A 15,135-nucleotide genomic window follows, 5' to 3' on the forward strand; every position below is an offset into this window, starting at 1 on the left:
ATATATTTCTGCCAACCTTCACTTTGCCAACTAAGCTTCACCCCTTTATGGGAAAGAACTTCTAAGGCAATATGGCATATCAGGGAGATTGCTAGAAAATATTCCAGTACATTGCTTAGGTACCTATGAAAATGATGCTGTCACTGCACAAAACCAGTAGTAAGAGCACATTTGTTGAGGTGGGACAAAGAGATGATGGGTACCATGTTCAATAGGTTGAATACAAGATCCCTGAGGCCCACTGGGGTAGATTTCTGGTAAGCAGGATGAAATATGTTTGAAGCTTAAGAGTGAAGTTTGAGAGGACATTCTGGATAATTATGTTTTCCCCTTAAAAGTAGAAAGTGTCTTATATCTTTGATGCATCTCTTCTTGTTTTTTGTTTTTAATTTTTTTTAGATTTTATTTATTTATTTGAGAAAGAACACACAAGCAAGAGGAGGACAGAGGGAGAGGGAGAAGCAGACTCCCTGCTGAGCAGGGAACCCAATGAATCAGGGCTCCATCTAGGAACCCTGGGATCATGACCTGAGAGGAAGCCAGACACTTCACCACCTGAGCCACCCAGGTGCCTCTTGATGTATCCCTTTTTAAATTCCATTACCTCATAAAACAAACCCGATATAGAACATAATTTTACTTCTAGATATCTTGGGGTTTGCCCCTTTTTACCTAAGGCAAGAGTTCCATTTGAATATATCTTGCCCCCATGCAGCCAACAAACCCCATTCCTACATCAGCGAGTATACCGTTGTTAGTCTGAACCTATAACAGGAGCTCCATGCTCCTTCTTGGAAATGAAGGTTGGTCATGTGACCCCATTCTGGCCAATGAGATGGAAGGGCTGAAGGGACCTGGGAAAGCAAGTGCATAGCTTTTCCGCAAGAGGTAGTGACAGCTCGTTCTTTCTCCTTTTCTGACAGAGTAAAGGAACGCTAGCACTAAGGCTACTGGCAGTCATCCCATGCGCACAAGGACAGCCAGCCTGAGGATCCACTCAACACCACACACAGAGAGGGAGAGAATGTGGGTTCCCATGATCATCGCTGAGCCACCGGCTGGATCTCTTCTGAGTCACTATAGGTCCTTATCACTTAGATCACTTTCACAGTTTCTATTAACTGCATGTGTGAGCACCCCAGCCCCTACCAGAGTCTTCCGATGCTTTGTCCCTAAACCACATCACCCCAGACCTCCCCTGGTGAGGTTCCTGTCACTCATCAGTTGTCATTTCTCAGTGACAGACAAGAAAATATGAGCTAAAGCCCCTGGCATGGGGCTTAAAACCCAGGAGGCGCTGGGTAAACTTAGTACCCACTGCTTTGTCTTACTTCTCAGGTTTGAGCCCTCTGTCTCTCTCCCAGATCCCCACCATTGGTTTTGAAATGCTCTATGTGATAAAAGCCAGGTCCCAGCAGGCCTCTGGATGGCTGGGTGCTTAGAAGCCTCGTTGCCAAGGAGTATGCAAGTGGGAACTCCATGCCCCAGAAACATCAGTGAATGAGCAAACTTCCTTATTAGACTGTCACCATGGCTAGTCACAGACACTCTTACTCCTCACGAGATTCAAATATGGTGGCAGGACATGAACACCAACGCCATTAGAAGCTCAGTGAAATCTGGTTTTCGATCATTCAGAGTCGAGATGTTTCCCATCTGAATCATCATTACCAGTATCAGTCCTCACGTTGCAGATGGCAGAAAGACTGATTAATACCGAATTCTGATTACTATAATGTTCACAGTGTTACTGAAGGAAAGCCCAAGAACTCTGATCAGCAACTTCTTTCGAAAAAGAGACCATTGGATTTCCCCTCCCCTTCACCCTGAATGTCCTGGTTCTCGGGTTTGGCCCAGAAGCGGTTGCAATAAATCCTCATTTAGAGCTCAAACTTTCTCGAACTACAACACTGCCCTGCCATGGACCCTTCGATAATGCAGCTGGAGAAAACTTCCAATAGCGGTATATTTTTTTTTCCTTTTGCTTTTTTGGGTTAAAAGTCACTCACATTCATGTGAATCTTACAGTAATCTCATGAGATACTCAGAGACACCTTGAGATATTGTAAAAACAAATGCTGAAAATGCTGGTTTGAGAACATCAGCCTGGGTGGAAAGCGCCTTCCCATCGCCAGTGACTCACTTTGGTGACTCAGGGCTTGTCCTACAAATGCAGAGATGCACAGCGCCTATCTTAGCTCCCCTTCCTCTGCCTACCTGGACGGCAGTGAGGGATTCATTATGTAAAGTGTACAAAGTGCTTTCAGTCCTTCTGGATACAGTTTACATGAACACACGGCACTTCCCAGGTGTTAAGGAACATTCAAATTTAGGGGAGGGAAGGGGGGGCGGGGAGGGATAAGGCATGGGATCTTACTTTCACAAGTGTCTTAACCGAAACTGAATGTCCCCAACAAAGCCAAGACCTTAAAATGGAGAAGATTCTGATTATTGGTTTAAGTGTGGAAATTTTAAATTTCTAGCAAACTTTAAGGAAAAGAAAGAAAGGGAAGGGAAGGGAAGAAAAAGTCTTGATGTGCCAGTCCAAACTTCTATTTCACATATATTAAATCCCCTTTACCCTGGAAGACTGTCAAGTGTCCAGTAACATTTTAATATTTACACTTTTGTTTATCTTTTTTTTTTAAGATTTTATTTATTTATTTGACAGACAGAGATCACAAGTAGACAGAGAGGCAGACAGAGAGAGAGGGGGAAGCAGGCTCCCTGCTAAGGAGAGAGCCCAATGTCGGGGCTCGATCTCAGGACCCTGTGATCATGACCTGAGCTGAAGGCAGAGGCTTTAACCCACTGAGCCACCCAGGCACCCCCAATATTTACACTTTTACTCCTCTGCCATATAATCACCTCAGCTTAGACATTATGCAAATATGTGAAATCTTCAAACATAAAATGAAGCCAAGTTACTCACCGAAGGGAAATCCTATGTCAACCTTCATCATTGCACACCAAAAATGTCATGCAAACCCACTCATTTACTAGAACCAAGATAAAACTACCCACCAGTGCTCAGGAGTCCCTCTCAAACACATGCAGGGCTAACAAAATTCTGAACCTTAAACTCATTTGGAAAATAAGCCTACGTATTTTTTCCTTTAGCAAATGCCACTGGGTGACCCCACCTTCAAGTCAAACAGCTGAAACTCAGCTTGCCCTGTTTCCCTTGAGTACTGAGTTCTAAAGGCCACTGGTTTCAATATATTTTGCCAGAAATAACTTGAAGGCTTTCCTGAACAGGCACCAAAGCCCTTGTAACAATGTAGTCATTTTAAATTAACATCCTAACTAGAAATAACTAAACCCGATTTTCACTTATGATCGAAATTTATACTGGAACACCTCTGTGTGGGTTAAATCCAGTGTCTCCACCCAAGACAGGGGATTTGTTGACAACCAAGAATGGAAAGAGAAGGTTTAAGTCCAGATGCCAAGAAACCAATCCTGTTTCTGAAAAGAAAACAGTGTCTGTACCTTGTCAATCACTTGGAGTTGAACCTATGCCTCCATTAGTCAAAAGAATCCCTGGGTAAGTCTTCCTCTTTCAAAAGGTTTTCTTTCCTGCAAACATCTGCTAAAAGTAGCGACCTAGAAGAAAATATATAAATATAAAAGGAAAGAAAATACTGTGAGATGGCCAAAAATTAGAAGTGACCAAAATGTTTTCAGTAGGTAAATGTACATCTATGTCATAGAATATTGCCCCGGAATAAAAAGGAATCAGCCAGTCTTGGCAGGTCATGTACTTTTCAAGATCACTTCAATAACATTCTAAATGGCCAAATCACAGAACTGGGGAACAGACTAGTTGGTGGTGTCATGGGTCTGGGGATGGTGGGTGAGTATGAGCATTAGTGGGTAGCATGATGGAGATATCTGCACGTTGATGCTTACTGAATCAGTACATGTGGTAGAAGGGTATGGAACTCCTCACATGCATTGTACCAGTGTCAGTTCCCCGGTTCTGATGCAGTACTCTAATTATGTCATATGGGACCATGGGGGAGACCCTGCGAAGGGTGCAGGGGACCCATCGGGGCTATCCTTGTTCTCCTCCTTGTAACTTTTGACACATCCATAATTATTTAAAATTTTTAAAAAATAAAGAGAAAATAAAAGAGTGAAAGGAAATAAAAGAAAGAAGGAAAAAGAAACAACTTAGAGTAAAATATTGACAACTCCAGAGATGAAAGATGACAGGGAAGATCTAGAGGAAGGGACAGACAGCAAGAGTAAACAGCAGGGGTTATGGTCAGGCAGGCTGACAACCAGAAGCTGGCTGGGTTGTAAGTTGTAAATGAACTCAATGGACAGAGAAGGGGAAAGATCACTGAACTGTTACCCTTGAATGACAAGTATAGAAGTGAGGGAGCAAGAGCAGAGTCATCGTGGTGGCAGAAGCTACAGGAAGGACTGGTGGAGAGGGAGTGGGATGCACAGGGTGGGGCTAGCATCTCATATTCCCTAGGACGTGACAGACATCAAATGAGAGAAAGAATGACAAGGGGAAATGTCTGACTTAGAAAAAAAAAGTATTGGAAAGGAAGACGAACCATAGAAACCTGTAAGTTGAAAAAGAAGGGGCAATTTTCTTGGGCTTGAGCAGAATCACCAATCAAATAATGATGATGTGGTCAAAGAACATCACAGGCAGGTGAGTCAGAAGGAGAAGGAGAAGAATGACAGAAACCAGGTCTTTGAAGGAGACAAATGCTGAGCAGGAAAATGCAATGGCCTCTGAGAAGGTGTTCCTTACGCGGGTCTAAAACCCAACAACATATCCTGAACTTTCTAGATTTATTTAACAAACATCTTTGATAGCCTGGTACATATCAAGTTAAGCATGATTTTCACATCAAAAAATATGACCTTACCAAGTGCCGTTCATGTACAAGTAACACAAAACTGCAGGAGGGTGAATTAGCATAGGGGAGGAAAGAGTTCACAAGACAACCTGTGAGCAAACATCTTGGAGTCCCCTAGGGCCCGATGCAGGAGACTCTTCAGTGTCTCCGAGAGCATAAGCAGCCAGTAATATTAAAATCTGAAAATTAAAACAGATCTAAGGATCTGATACTCAGATCTTAGAATCTGAGATTTAAGGTGGTCATAAAGGAATTCTAATCACACAAAGAAAGTCGCAGTTCATGAATCTCACAGGAGACACCGGGGAAATTCCAAGGAGGGTAGCCCCTAACAAAAGAGAAGGAAGAAAGATGGTTGGCCACTCCCCATGGTTGGAGAAATTACAAAACAAACAATCAGTTTCTCTCTCAGCTACTGGGGAAAATATCAACTCGGAATTCTTAGCCAACATGCACTCAACAGTGGGGAAAGAATCAATGGCATCCTCTGAAAGTGATGGGACAGGAATCCATTTATCTCCATGGCCACCAAGCCCAACCTCTAGCTTTGGAGAAGAAGTCAGCAAGTAACCTAAAATTAAGAAACCCAAAGCATATGGTAAACATTGCCAGATATCATTCCCTGACAAATTATGTTCCTGTGGCCCTACAAGAAATCTTCATTTTCCTTTGCAATTTTATGTGATTCCCTTGCAAGAAGCAGATGTGCAATTCAAGAAGGATGCTCTGATAAAACCTGAGTGCCCAGGGCCTGTGGGTGGCTAGTGCCAAGGACTGAGAGGTCAGAAACAGTGAAAAGTTTTCTCCAAAAGAATCATAAGTGATAGGGCAGAGAGAGAATTCATTAACATGTGGACTTTGAGAAACCACTCTGTAGAAAGGCCAACAGTTGAGAATAAAATTGAGAAGAGACATCTCAACAGCAAATTGAGAAGTGAAGTTTGAGCACTGTGAGATGTAAATCCCCTCTTCAGTTTTCCTTATAAAATCTTCAGTACAGCTTATCTCAACAAGCACTGCAAAAGGTACAGAATTGTCAAATTGCTCCATTTTACACCCAAAGCAAATGTAACGCTGTACATTAACTACACTGGAATTAAAATTTTAAAATTAAAAAATAAAGGGATGCCTGGCTGGCTCAGTCGGTGGAGCAGGTAACTTTTGATCTCAGGGTTGGGAGTTCGAGCTCCAGGTTGAGTGTAGCGGTTACTTAAAAATAAAATCATTTAAAAAATAAAAATTAAAAAAATTAAAAATAATTTTTAAATATAGTATAGATTAAAATCTCCACTACAATCTGCTTTGTGGAGTGAACTTTCATTGAGGGAGACACACAGAAGTGCAGAGCCCTGCGTCAAGGTCAGCACAAGGGCAAAAGCATAGGTCTGGGTTACCTTTTTATTAACTACTCATTATTTAATTTACGTTAAAAAGAACCTGAGGACATGAAGCCCAAGGGAAGGAAAGAGAGGAGGGGAAATTGTAGGTTGGATCCCTTTTTCTTTTACTAAATTTTTAAATTCTTGAGTCACTTACTCTTTCTCGGTTTCCAAGCAGGCTCTGTGGGAGAAGTGTGATCACCTAGGGTTTATAAAGAGGGTCTGGTCTCATTCATTCCCTCCAAAACTTCAAGAGGCTTTAAGGATCACAAAGATTCTTTTCAGCTCTGATATCCTTTTCCTCTCCCGGGATCTCAAAAGCCTTCCCATCCTCCTCAGAAACAAATCTAGATGTCTTTGAAAAGAGGACACATACTCGCGGTGTTCTGTTATTGCTGCTTTCTATGGGTTGTCATCGGATTAGAGTTTAACTATTTTACCAAATAACCAGATAATCTCTTTACCACTGCACCCTTTTTTTTTTTTTCCAAAAGGGTTGGCCATCCTAGAAAGTTAAAAGATTGGAAGGGAGTCTCTGTCTTTATCCCTTTGCAAATAAATCCTACCCCAGAGGGAGATGCAATTATGCTGAATCCAGACTGAGAGTTTCTTTTCGTACCGAACAGCAAAATAAAGAACAAGGCACACACGTGAAAGTTAGAGATTATCTGTGTGGTTTCATCAACAAACACATCTGTGAAACTGAAGAGGCGGTCTGCAGAGTAGTTTTGCAGCCAGAAACAGCAGCCTCGGCAGTGAAATCAGGACGGGTCTTGGAGCAAGAAAGACCTGTTCTCCAGTCCTGGCACTGCCCTTGCTGCTGGATGCTCAATAAAGTTTTTTCGTGGCTTGCAAAGTCATTAAAAATAAGAATGAAGTTTGCCTTGTGGAAACAGAGACAAAAATACAAGGCAGGGGCGCCTGGGTGGCTCAGTGGGTTAAGCCGCTGCCTTCGGCTCAGGTCATGATCTCAGGGTCCTGGGATCGAGTCCCGCATCAGGCTCTCTGCTCAGCAGGGAGTCTGCTTCCCTCTGTCTCCCTCTCTCTCTCTCTCTGCCTGCCTCTCCGTCTACTTGTGATCTCTCTCTGTCAAATAAATAAATAAAAATCTTTAAAAAAAAATACAAGGCATATTGTTCCTTATGCCCAAGCACACAAATAATTGATGAAGAAAAGAAATGAATGAAACACAACTCTCTAGCTCATCTACTTTTTCTCTCAGTCACTTTTTTTTTTTTTTTTAATTTTGTCCTCTTTCAGTCCCAATTCTGCCTCTTGTTTTTTCCAACCTTCCCTCCCCTGGTTTATAATTATTCATCCCATTCTCAGAAGAAACAGAGCAATCATAATTTGCTCCAGTAATCATGAGTGCTCAAGGCACCCTAGGCCACCTGATGCTAGGTGATGGGACAAGAAGGGATGGCAGTCAGGTGTTACGCAGCGTGGACACTTAACCATGGGCAGCCCAGCAGACCAGATGGGTTTTTCCCACTTATCAGAGGGGCCTTATTCTTGTTCTCCCACCCAATACCTCCAAAACAGTCTTAGTAAAATATCTTTCATCATGCTCTCCCTACTTAAAACTTGTCACTCCTCCAATCCACAAACACCTGCTGATTGTCTCCCCCAGGTTCTCCGCAATCATCAATCAAGATGATGTTTGCTTTACCTCAGCAATAAAAGACTTCAAGCAGGTGCTGTGCCCACAAGACTCCTTACGTGTCAGAGAATGTTCTTCTCTGGTCTCTCTAGCCTTCCCCTGAGCAGTGAAGCAGAAGCCCTGCTTGCAAGAAGCCATCACAAAAGGTTATAGATGAAGAAAACGGCTAGAAACATTTTTTTAAACGCTCTTTTGCTTTTCTATAGTTCTTGAGCCAAATTTATTGCCCTAGCACCAAAGTCTCTCTCTGGCTTGTGGCCATTCCTCTCCTGTTCTATTTTCTCACCAAATCTGACACTGTTTTGCATCTCCCACAGCTGTGAGCACAGCACTTCACAAATACTTTAGCTCAGTGTAGACATACTGTCTTGATTTGATTTCTCCTTAGGATCTCAGTAGCGTGATTGGTTTGGTTCTTAAGCCTTTGACTCACCTGATTGGTAGGGTTGCCAGATCTGGAAAACGAAACAAAACAGGATGCTCAGTTCAATTTGAATTTCAGATAAATGATGAAAACTTGTATATGTTCTAGGCAATATTTGGAGCATATTTATATTAAAATAATTATCACTTATCTGAAATTCAAATATAACTTGGGCATCCTGTGATTTATCTGGAAACCCTGCTGGTGTGTCACCTAAAGCTGAGCAAGGGAATTTTCCATATATTCAGTTGGTGACGCTTGGACAACAGAGATGGCTTCCATGCAGCGAGACTCTGATAATCCCTCACTACAGACATGGCAGAAGGAGCAGGGAGGATATCCCAAAGCTGGCAACTTAGCCCATATGAATAATCTGTCTGGCAAAGGAGGGCTTTGTTGCATTCTGAGTCGAAGTGGCCAATGGTATTTTAAGTGATCGTGCAAGGTGGCAAGGCAGGGAGGCATTGGAGTGGAAAATATCGCCCAAGAGTGGCATACAGCAACCACTGCTCTTCTAAGAAGCTGAATTCCTCCATAAGGGTCCCCTCTGGCCCTGTCTCGTAAGCATGTCCTAAATCAAGGGCAAATGGAGGCAGGGCGTGTAGTTGAGTTGGCTCCCTGATTAGTCACCTCTGCCCACTAAGCCATCCCACTCCCCAGAGTCACAGCCTTGGGTATTTTCAGAAAACCCATGCCCAGAAGTCAGGAGCATCTCCAGAGATTTGGGGCAACTGCCACAGTATCCAAGAGAGTTGGCAGCCTGTTTTCTACCTGGGGAATAAGGGCACTTTCTCCTTTGTAATGTGATTTCTCGGCTGGAGTGGAACCATGAGGCACCCCGAGATGCTCTGTAGAAATGCAAGATGATATTGTATTGTATTAATGTCACTTAATGGTAGCTGTCAATGATCGTGATGGAATAAATATGGAAAAGGAAATTGCCATAATTGATTGACAGTCTGGAATCTTCAATATTCGACCTAATGAAAGAAACCTATGAGCAGCCACCTCCCAGTGCAGGCTATTAATGCAAATTGTATGCACCACACTGGCATGCTGAATTATGCAATGCCGTGTGAATGTCTAATCCATTTCACCAGGCTTGTCTTTATCCAGAAAAAAAAAAATATTTCGCTGACATGCTGATTAGTATATTAGGAGAGTTTAAGAAGTTTGGTGCTAAAGTAGGTGCCATCGTGGTGTTATTAATTTAGTTCTGAACAAGACAAACAGCTCTGTGCAGCCATCAAAATCACTACATAGGTCTACAAGATAACTTTGTCAAGACTGATGGGAATTTACAGAAAAGGCTTGTGATATGTGGAAGGAATTAGCAACTAGATAAGGAGCATATCATTTTTCTAGAAAACCACTGTCAAGGACTCAGTACCCATGCAGAACCAGACACCTGCCAAGACATCTACGATGTCTGCATGATCGCTTGCTCAGACATTCAGAAACTTGTGGAAACTTAGAACAGAACCAGATGTGGGAGGTCAAGGGAACGACAGGTACAAATAAGGTTTGGGGCCTCCTCTGGGGATTCTGTGGAGGTTTAAGTACTGCCCAGGCATGATCAACAACAACAAAACACTCCCTATGGGAATTCACTTTATATGGGAAGAAGTCCCTTAGGATGGAAAAGTAAGTTGCCAATCATCCGTTACTTACACATTCCAAGAACTCATAGCTTTGAGAATTCCCTTGCCCTAAGCTCTTAACTCTGCATGTATCAACTCTTAAAACTTGGACCCTTAGAGGAAGTGCCTAGACACCTAACTACATCTCCCAGGGCTTCCTACGAGTTAACCGTTTTCTGGCTGCTCATGGGTACCCCAAGTATCCCCAAGTTTTAAAGCCCGGGGACGGAAGAAAGAGAAAATACCGTGCATTGCAATTTTCCACTACTGCTCTCGAGGTAATAGGTCAGTACATAGATGAACTTTTTACCTAATTGCACAAAATATTGTTGCATACCTAGAAGTACAAACTCTGTCTTGCCCACATGGTGCTTACAGTCAAAGAGAGGGGGCACAGAGGCCATGGGGATTCCCGGTGGGTGGAGAGACGGTCCCAAAGGAGGAAACAAGTGTACGCGACAGGGGGGCGGACTCAGTCTGGGGGTCGGTGTGGGGGCTGGAGAAGGTGTTATTGAGGAAGCAGTGCGTAAGCCAGGACTCTTCCAAAGTTTTTATCCTTTTAACTTCAACGAACGTGTCCTGATACAATGTGTGTTGGAGAAAACACGCTTGACAAACTTCCGATCTGGCTGTCATTCTATATAAACAGCTGCCCATTTTATGGGAATCAATGTAAATTGTTCCCATTTCGAGGGAACCAATGTAAATTGTTCCCTTTTTGAGGGAACCAATGTAAATTGAGACGTGAGCCAACCAATGTAAAGACAATATTAAGCAAGTAAGAGTGCAATCGGCACTCAAATATTCCACAGATTGCGAATGTGGGATGTGATTGCCTGAAGTCCAGGAAGTCTGTGTGAGGGAAAGGTGAAGAGAAAGGTGAGGGGCCACCTGGGCGGGAAGGGTTCCAGGCAAGAGTTGAAATAACAAAACGAAGGAACAGGAAAGCAAGACAGAAAGTTCCTTCCGTGTGCTTTCCCATATTTTATTGCATTCTTTCACCGATCACCAGTCCCCTGTGATGTAATGTATTCCGTCAAATTTTCTGTAGAATAATCGAGGCCCTTCCAAGGTCAAGTAAAACACTAGAGGTCACTCAGCAAATTAGCAGCAGAGATAGAGTTACAAGGCAGGCCACCTCTCGCCCCGTGGAGAACACTGTCTCTCACCTCCAAAGTTCCGAGTGTGCCACAAGACGAAAAAAAGAAACTTTATATAAAACAAACTAAGTAAAACAGAGGACTTCTAAGAGGAAAATAAAGGCTGCACATGGCTTAAAAACATAGCAGTGTTTTCGTGATTGGATGTCCTTTGAAATGACTCCGTTCCAAGGTCCTTGTGGAAGCTTGTGGAATATTGTGTATCTTTCCAAGGACAAGGTAGCCTCCACAGAGCAAGCAAGGATAGCTGTACTGGGGAAGTCTATGTCCCATTCAGTCCAGTTCTGGCTCTCACAGAGGCATGAAAGGGCATTCCATGCACGGTGGGCTTGTCCTTCTCAATGTCAACGTTCAAGTTGGGTTTTCCCCGCGTAGGTCCCAATTATCCTTATAACCCATGAAAAGGCAACATGTCAAGCACCATCCATAAGCTCCTCTGAAACCCTAGAGGAACTAGTTCTGTTTTCCAAGCTCCACCATTCCAGGGGTAATGAACTCCACAAGCTTATTTCTTCCTGTATAAAGAAGAAGAAGAATGGCTGCTCCAGTCATGGCTCTTCTAGGAAATTGTCCACTCTTGTTTCATGGTCCGAGAACAGTCTGGAAAAAAGTCCCACTGCTGTTAAATGCCCTGCCTTACCAGTGCCTTCTCACCTCTCCCACCACGCTTCACCGGCCCCACCCACTTCCTGCCCTATCCCTTCCCATTTCTTCCTTCCTCTCTCCCAGACCCCCAGGCTTTCACAGATTTCCAGCTTCGGGGCTCATGACTGGTTCATTCAGCCAACATTGAAATGTGAGCCCCATCTACCTGCCAGGGTTTGCAATCCTGGTGTGCAAACAGTCCTTAGTCTCACAGAGCTTATATTCTAGTGGGAGGAGACAAAAAATAATCTCATAGGTTTGTTACAGATTTTTATTGTATTTTTTTATTTGAAAAAGAACGACCATGAGCAGGGTGACGCGCAAAAGGAGAAGGAGAAGCAGACTCCCCGCTGAGCAGGCAGCCCGATGGGGGGCTCCGACCCAGGACCCTGAGATCATGACCTGAGCTGAAGGCAGACCCTTAACCAACTGAGCCACCCAGCTGCCCCTCATAGGATTTTTTTTTAATCAAATGGTGATAACGCTATCTATAGAAGAGTATTGTTTAAAGACCGATGTGAAATTGAGTGAGCAAGTGGATATTTTGCAACCTGAAAAGCCTGTCTGAGAAGATCACATCTAAGTTAAGATCTAAACTGCACGAAGAGCAGTAGGTAGTGTTCCAGGCAGAGAGAACATCTCATGCAAAGGCTCCAGGCTATTGGGAAAAGGGGAAGGTTTACAGAATTGAATGAAGGCCATTCTGGTGCAGTAATTCTCAGTGGGGCCACGAGTGGCAAGATTGTGGGGGATCCTTCCGTGCATTTAGGGATTTCTACTATCCCTGGCCTGTCCTCTTGATAAACACCAATAAAGCACCTGGTTCTAACCACCAAAATCATCCCCCTCCCCTGCACCCTCCCCAGAGTTGCCCCAGCTGAGAAGTATTAAAGACCAGCAGGTCAGCAGTGAGAATATTCAAGGGGCTTTGCAATCAAGTATATTAGTTTCCTGTTTAAAGTACAGAAATTGATGCCTTCACAGTTCTAGAGGCTGCGAATCCCAAATCGAGGGGTTGGCAGGGTCAGTTCCCTCTGGGAACCATGAGGAAGAAACTGTTCCAGGCCTTTCTCCTGCTTCTGGTGGCCTCAGGCATTCTTTGGCTTGTCAATGACATACTCGAAGTTTTCATGTCCTCTTCCCACCATGCCTATCTGTCTCTGATCCGTATTTCCCTTTTTATAAGGACACTAGTCCTCTGGGCTATGGCCCACCCTACTGACCTCATCTTGATCACTTGCAAAGATGCTGTTTCCACATAAATTGGCCTTCACAGCTAGGCTCGGGGCGCCAACCCCACGTGGGGAGGAGACTGTTCAACCCATAACGCGGGTTAAGAAATTTGGATTTTGGGGCGCCTGGGTGGCTCCATGGGTTAAAGCCTCTGCCTTCGGCTCAGGTCATGATCTCAGGATCCTGGGATCGAGCCCCATGTCGGGCTCTCTGCTCAGCGGGGACCCTGCTTCCCCCCATCTCTCTTTCTCTGCCTGTCTCTCTGCCTACTTGTGATCTCTGTCTGTCAAATAAATGAATAAAATCTTTAAAAAGAAAGAAAGAAAGAAATTTGGATTTTATTTTGTTTTATGAAATGCTTCAGAGGCTTTTAAGCAACTGCGTGATAGGATCTGATTCCTGCTTTCAAAAGCTCGATAGATGGATAGATAGAGAATTATTTGGGACAAGAAAAGGCTGGCTTGGGAGGTGTCCTGATACCTGGAGTCAGGTATAGACAGCATTTGGCCCAGTGCCCTCTCAAAGAACTACACCAGGAAATGGGCTAACCCTCCCCTGGAGAACTGCTCAGGGAGCGAAAGCTATCTGGGGACCGCCCACCGGAAGAGGTAAATTGGAGCCTGAGAACCATCAGCTTTCAGGTCGAGACCAGAAAGTGACTTGGCTAGGTTTCTCAGTGCAGAGGGCAAATTGGATCATCTCTCAAGTGCCCTTGCACCTGCAGGGGTGGACGGTGCTGGCAATTTCCACATGGTTATGTCAACACAAGATACTGCCACCTTCTGTGGGTCAGGCCATGAGAGGTCAAGCGTGCCTTCTCTCCCCATCACTCCATTCCTCCCTCCCTCCTGTCCCTGATGGTGTTCACCAGGACAGAACATGGCCACTGTCTTTTCAGAGCTGTACGGATACACATCCCCTCCAATAAATGAGTATTTCCATTTCATTGAACAAAAACAAGTTAACGCACCAATAGTGTGGGCTACCTTCCAGGGTTTGTCTGCTGACAGATTAAAAAGTGTGTCAACATGGCTTTAGATTAACAAATATTGCAAAGCAGAAGCCTCTGTTTGTTTTGTTTTGCTTTGTTTTCCTGGTTTCATGGTAATGTCGGCGGATCCACGCCTGTGCCCACGTGAAGGTAGGTGGACCATGGTTCTCCAGCCAGGCCAGGACCTTGAAACGTCCAAGTGTCCGTGAATTGCAGTCGTCAGTCTCTCCCTTCCGCCAGATCAATCAGCGGGGAGAGCGACAGCAAAGGTGAGTGGGTGGGTAGTGTCTTGGTCATGCAATCTGGGTGCCTATAGGCACTGGTAAGTGCCTGAATTCTGATTTTCATATCAAAGGAGGAAGAAGATGGTGAGGGATGAGCTAAGGGGTGGGAGATCCATGTGACAACTTTTCAAGAAAGGTTTAAAAAAAATAAAAAAGAAGAAGAAAGGAGGAAGGTCATCTTTTAATTCTTTAATGTAGGTACTAACTCTGGACTTTTTGTTGTCCTCCATCCTTAGTGGCTTACAAATAGTGCTTAAGGCGTAGACCTGGACCCAAGGACACGGGACTGGCCAGGGCTCAGGACTACTCTAGAGCAGAGGACAGCCAGCCATGGCTTTCAGATCGGTTCCTTTTTTTTTTTTTTTTAAGATTTTATTTATTTATCTGACAGAGAGAGATCACAAGTAGGCAGAGAGGCAGGCAGAGAGAGAGGGAGAAATAGGCCCCCACTGAGCAGAAAGCTCAGTGGGGCTCGATCCCAAGACCCTGGGATCATGACCTGAGCTGAAGGCAGAGGCTTTAACCCACTGAGCCACCCAGGCGCCCCTTTTCAGATCAGTTCTGGCCCACGACCTGCTTTTATACATCCCACAAGCTAAGAACGGTTCACGTAGCTTTTAGCGGCTGGGAAAAAAGCAAAAGAATTGTATCTTGTAACATGTGAACACATTTCATGACCCACGAAAATTAAAATTATGTGAAATTCAAGTCTCTGTGTCTGTAAATAAAGTTTTGTTGAAACACGGTCACATTCATTCATCTACATACTAATTATGGCTGCCTGGATGGTATGGCAGCGACATTAAGTGATGTCCAAGACTGTAGGGTCCTCCAAG

The sequence above is a fragment of the Lontra canadensis genome, unplaced genomic scaffold, assembly GCF_010015895.1.
Source record: "Lontra canadensis isolate GAN:19392208 unplaced genomic scaffold, GSC_riverotter_1.0 scaffold21, whole genome shotgun sequence".
Lineage (NCBI taxonomy): Eukaryota > Metazoa > Chordata > Mammalia > Carnivora > Mustelidae > Lontra > Lontra canadensis.